Genomic DNA, 6,000 nt, shown 5'->3' with positions numbered 1-6,000 from the left:
AAAAAACCTAAAACAAGAAAACAAAACAAAACAAAAAGAAAACAAACTAACATTTCAAGAAAATATTACTTTACCTAAAGTAAAAAAATTATTGTCCGGCAGTGGTGGCACTCTGGAGCCAGAGGCAGGCAGAGCTCTGAGTTTGAGGCCCACCTGGTCTTCAGAAAGTTCCAGGACAGCCAGAACTACACAGGAAAACTTTGTCTCGAAAAACAAAACAAAACAAAACAAAAAATTATTACTAGCTAGGCTAAGACTTAAATTTAGTTCTGTCCTCTGTTTTAATAGTTTCACTTTGTAGCCCAGGAACTATATAACAGCTCTGCTTAGCCTTGAACCTCCAGAATCAGGGGTGAGCTACCATGCCTAACTTGGGAACTATCTGTTCAAAAGTTTCACAAGGAAGGAGTAGTTTGGAAATGTAGTCAAGACACTGCCACAGCTTATGGTGGAGAGCTTAGAAAGTAGGGGAAGTCCAGAAAGAGCTTGGAAAATGGAAAAAAAAAAAAAAGGAAGTGCAGCCAACTGGTTTGTGCAAAGGACCTATCTTGGTTCTTCACAGAATTTTGAGTAAGGCCGCTGGTCTGGTGTCCGTTGTTCGCTTCTTATGTTCTAATAAAGCTAGATGGTTGAAAAGAGCGGATGGAGTGGGAGGGGAGAGGGAGCGTGCTGAGCTGCGTGCGCCTGCGCGCTTGCGCGATGGTGGTGGTAGAGGCGGCGGCGGCGGCGGCGTCAGTGCCCGGCGGGGAGCGGGTCTCAGGCCGCCGCCGAACCGGAGGCTAAGGGGGCGTCTGGGAGCTCCCTCGCCGGGCCCTCGGCGGCCGGATGGCGTAGGAAGGACGGGCTGTGAGAGTGAGTATGGAGGGTCCGGCCTGGTGGGGCGTTTCGGAGACTGAGGGTCTGATGGTCTGCCCCGGGACAGGTGGTGGGGCTGCGCTTGCACGCGTCCATGCTACGATGCTTCTGACCTATGTGGTTTTAGGGCTTATGGGCGAGCGGTGCGTCTGCCTTCTGGGTCCAGATTCTGGCAAGGGCAATCCGATTTTGCTCGCAGCCCCTCAGACTGGACGTGTGGCTCCAGGTTTTTGACCTTTGGGGCAGGCCCTGACCTCTGTCGGCCTGGGGTCTAGGAGGAATCTCAGCCTTAGTCTGCTGTTTAAAGGCTGTAGGTTTCAGGCCAGGGCCATCTCTCAGCCTTCCGAGACTCACAGTGTTGCTCTTTTTCCTGCCTTTGATGACTCTACTTTTGGGATGCGTCTTAGTAATAGTACTAGCAACTAGTGGAAAGATATGTGGTCATGTAATATTTAGTACGCTCTTGGTTCGTAATGCGGAGAGGAGATTGTTGCACCTCCTCACATTTAAGTCTGTTAGGTATAGTCATCTTTAAGAGTAAAATAAGCAATCTTTTTGGTAAAGTTCCAGATTTCAATGTTGTGTGTGGGATTTTTTGTTTGTTTGTTTGTTTTTTGTTTTAAACATCTTGGATGCAGATTAGAGCTCTAGCCACCGTAACGGTTTATATTAAGGCGATTCGAACAACAATTTAAATAAGAGTCAAATCCTGTCCTAAAACTCCAGGGGGAAATCTTAAAGTGTAACGCCAAAAACGAAAGAATGGATCATCTAGGGATTACTTACCATGCGTTTTGGGTGCGATAAGTACATTCAGGTGTGTCTTGGGAACTTAACGAGCTGTTGTAATAGTTTTTTGTTTTTTTTTTTTTAAGTGGTAGCACTTTTCCCATGAGGCACTGAGATACTGAGAGTGATTTGTTGAAGTTTTCATGTTGTGGAGCTAGTGAACTTCATCTAAGGTGATGGATACGTTCATCTTTTTCTGATAACGCCAAATTAGACATTCTAAGTACTCCTTCGGAATCCGACTGAACTATTAGGTACAGAAAATAGTAGAGTTTATTTTGATTCAGGTTTGAGAGAGAATTTGGCTTATGTAACCCAGACTGGCCTCAAACTTGAGATCCTGAGTTCAATCACAGTGCTGGAATTAATAGCCCATCTTAGATTTTTTTGTTTTGTTTTGTTTTCTCTGTGTAGCCCTGGCTGTCCTGTGGTCACTCTGTAGACCAGGCTGGCCTCGAACTCAGAAATCCGCCTACCTCTGCCTCCCAAGTGCTGGGATTAAAGGCGTGCACCACTGCCGCCACCAGCACCACCTGGTTCCATCTTAGATTTTTTTTTTTTTTAAGGTTTATTTATTTATTATGTGTGAGTACATCGTAGCTGTCTTCAGACACACCAGAAGAGGGCATCAGATCTCATTACGGATGGTTGTGAGCCACCACGTGGTTGCTGGGATTTGAACTCAGGACCTTTGGAAAAGCAATCAGTGTTCTTAACTGCTGAGCCATCTCTCCAGCCCCCTCCATCTTAGATTTTTAACTAGAGAAAGGGTCAAGATAGATTTTGAAGAGAGAGCTTCAGCAGTCAAGAAAGAGAAAAGGTGTGAAGGCATGTCATCAGTCTAGTTCAGAACCAGTTGCTTTGACACAAAGGAAGGTATATTAAAAAGAAAAACCATACAGTTACTGTACATCCAGATTAGAACAAATTCAAGGTTGGTCTCTGAGAAAAACAAAGAACATTGAGAGGCTTGGGACAGATCCTTTGGATCTTAAACCCAGGATGACTCAATGAGATCTCTACATAGTTTGTGTTTTATAAATGGATTATACAAAGGGAAGTTGAGAAGTTGTATACCAATGAACAAGTTACATTACTCTTAACTGCTCACCTAAGGGTGCACAGTTGCCCAAGAAAAGCTTACACTCTGTTGCTGTGATTGTAATCTGGAAAGGACTGTCAAGAAGTATGAGCTACCAGGTATATATCAGAGGACTTGTAAAATTTGTGTTTTTGTTAGAATGAGCCACTTCTCTGTACTAATATTGAATGATACAGTGTGAAAGTATTGTGCTCAAGAAGGTGTGTATGCTGCAATAGTGCCCATTTTAAGTATGTGTATTGTATTTGTCCGTGTATATACATATATACATGTTTTGCATGCATATAAGGGCATACATAGAGTATCTATGGAAAGTAGAATCAACAGAAAGTGGGGAATGTTTGTCAGGGGATGGCAAATAGAAGTGGTTCCAGAGTTTCAGTTTTACAATCTGTGACTTTTTTTTTTTTTTTTTTTGGCAAACTAAACAAGCACTCTCTTACTGAGCTATATCCTTCAATCCTAATCTGCTTTTTGAGACAGGTTTCTCTGTGTAACAGCCCTAGCTGTCCTGTAACTAGCCTCAAACTCACAGACACAATTGCCTGTGCCTCCCATGTGCTGGGAATAAAGGCGTGTGCCACTGTGCCCGGCTTAACCATAAGCTTTTTTTGTTTGGTGGCTTAACCCTAAGCTTTTTTTGTTTGTTTGTTTTTTCAAGACAAGGTTTCTCTGTGAAACCCTGGCTGTCCTGGAACTCACTCTGTAGACCAGGCTGGCCTCAAACTCAGAGATCCTCCTGCCTCTGCCTCCCAAGTGCTGGAAATAAAGGTGTGCGCCACCACTGCCCAGTCAACCCTAAGCTTTTTATGTTTTGTTTTGTTTTGTTTTGTTTTGTTTTTTTGGTATCTTGAGACAGGGTTTCTCTGTGCTGCAGCCCTGGCTATCCTGGAACTCACTCTGTAGACTAGGCTGGCCTCAAACTCAGAGATCCTTCTGCCTCTGCCTCCCAAGTACTGGGATTAAAGGTGTGTACCACCACTGTCTGGCCTTTTTTTATGTATTTATTACAAAGGTTATAAACAACCAAAGAATATAGTGTCACTCAGATTATGTTTTTGTTTTGTATTTTATTTTCTATGTATGGGTGTTTAGCCCACATGAATGTCTGTGTACCACATTTGACCCTGGGTTCCTGCAGAACCCAAAAGAGGGCACCAGATCCCCTGGAGTGGCTGGAGTTACAGATGAACCACCATATGGGTGCTGAGAATCAAACCCAGATCTCCTGGAAGAACAGCTAATCCTCTGAACTACTGAGCCATCTCTTCAGACCCCTTTCACTTAAGATTTTAAAGATTGTTTATGTGTATGAGTGTTTTACCTGTGTGTATGTATTTTTGTGTGCAATATGTGCCAGGAACCTTCAGAGGCCACAAGAGGATTTCAGATCCCCTGGAATTAGAGTTACAGATGGCTGTGAACTATCATGTGGGTGCTAGGAACAAGGTCCTAGGTCCCTTGCAAAGGCAGCAAGTGCTGTTAACCTCTTCAGCCTGTCATTTTGATTTTAATGTTGCTAAAATTGCTATATTGTTTTTTGTTGTTTGTTTTGTAGTGCTGGGATCTGAATGGTGGGCCTCACTTTGCTAAGCAAGTTCATTACCAGTGAACTGTATTTCCAGTCCTGTATTGCTTTTATTCCTTTCTATATTCTTCTTTTGGGGGGTGAGGGGGAGGTTTCAAGGCAGGGTTTCTCTGTACAGGAACTCACTCTGTAGACCAGGCAGAAATCCATCTGCCTCTGCCTCCTAAGTGCTGGGATTAAAGGTGTGCCCCACCACTGCCTGGCCCTATCTATATTCAATACTCAGTTGTTTTCTTTGATAGGGTTTCATGCTAAGACTGACCTTTAACTCTGTGTACTTCCCAAGTGCTGAAATTATAACTAAGCACCACCATGCCTAGCTTGTCCTTTTTTTTGTTTTGTTTGAAAAATACTCTGTGAGAGTGTGTGTGTGTTTCAGTGAGCTACTTTCTACATTTCTTCCCTCCCTCTTTTTGAGACATGGAGTTCTCTCAGCCTTGCCCAGGCTGGTCGTGAATTTGTTTCCATTCTGTGTCTCATGAGTAGGAAAGTAGGAGTTTGGCTGGTATATATCTTGAGGTCTCTTAACATAGAGCAGTTTCATTTCTTGCTTTCTTACCTTGATTTTTTGAAGAGACCTGGATAGTTGTGTAGATAAAAGCTGATGATTCAGGCTTGTGATTCAATCACTAAGATTGTTACTACCAACTGGATGCTAGAGTACAGTGCTTATTGGATTCCTGCTAAACACTTAAGCGATGCTGGCTGCTATGCTGGCTGCTGTGTTTTTCTCATTTTTAATGATATTGAGATTGACTAGTGGGTTTAGTGGTAAATTTAGGCTCAGCGGTGGTCACTGTTTATCGTTTGTTTAATAATTCTTAGCTATTTGGCCACAGCTAGCCTGAACCAATCTGGATTTGAACTAGCTCAAACCTGTGACCCTCTTACTCCAGCCTCTCTGGTGCTAGAATATGAGTGGGAATATTCTAGAATATTCTAGTTTACTTGTGCTTTCTTTTTTTGCTGCTGTTTTTGGAGACAACTGGAGATAGCTAGCTCAAACTTGTGACCCTCTTATCTCAGCCTCTCTGGTGCTGGGATTACTAGTAGTGTGCTACCATGCCTGTTTTATGATGATCAAACACCTTAAACTGGTACTTGCTTTGTAGACCAGGCTGGCTTCAAACTCAGAGATCTGCCTGTTTCTGCCTCCTCAGCACTGGGATTAAAAGCGTGTGCTGCACACCCAGTAAGTGATAGTCTTAATATCAGTATGTTTTTCTAGTTGCTACATTCATAATTTTATGACTTCTAATAAAGTCATGCCCAAGCATTTATATATGGAAGTACATTTTTTATAGTAAATCACATTTATCTTCTTTGTTTGTTTTTGCTTTGATTTCTTTTAAGATTTATTTATTTTATGTGTATACACTGTAGCTGTCTTCAGACACACAAGAAGGGCATCAGATCTCATTACAGATGGCTGTGAGCCACCATGTGTTTGTTGGGAATTGAACTCAGGTCCTCAAGAAGAGCAGCCAGTGCTCTTAACTGCTAAGCCATCTCTCCAGACCCTTTGCTGGTTTTGTTGTTGTTGTTTTGTTTATTGTGGGGGGAGTTTGTTTGTTGTCCCCCCCCCCCCTGTTTCTCTGTGTAATAGCTCTGGCTGTCCTGGACTCTCTTTGTAGACCAGACTGGTCTCCAACTCTCAGAGATCCAC

General features: G+C 43.0%; 1 protein-coding gene across 2 annotated transcripts in view; it reads left to right on the top strand.

Annotated features, from left to right (window-relative positions):
• Positions 1–657: 657 nt before the first annotated feature.
• The window catches only part of Znf106 (zinc finger protein 106), a 54,215-nt gene continuing 48,872 nt past the window's right edge, over positions 658–6,000 (top strand). For both annotated transcript variants that reach the window (XM_031371582.1, XM_031371583.1), the window contains exon 1: positions 658–852. The gene's annotated coding sequence lies outside the window, so the exon portion shown is untranslated. The remainder of the gene's footprint in view (positions 853–6,000) is intronic.

Source organism: Mastomys coucha, unplaced genomic scaffold (genome assembly GCF_008632895.1).
Source record: "Mastomys coucha isolate ucsf_1 unplaced genomic scaffold, UCSF_Mcou_1 pScaffold15, whole genome shotgun sequence".
Lineage (NCBI taxonomy): Eukaryota > Metazoa > Chordata > Mammalia > Rodentia > Muridae > Mastomys > Mastomys coucha.
The sequence above is the reverse complement of the archived record's forward strand: the minus strand, read 5'-3'. Positions and strand labels throughout refer to the sequence as shown.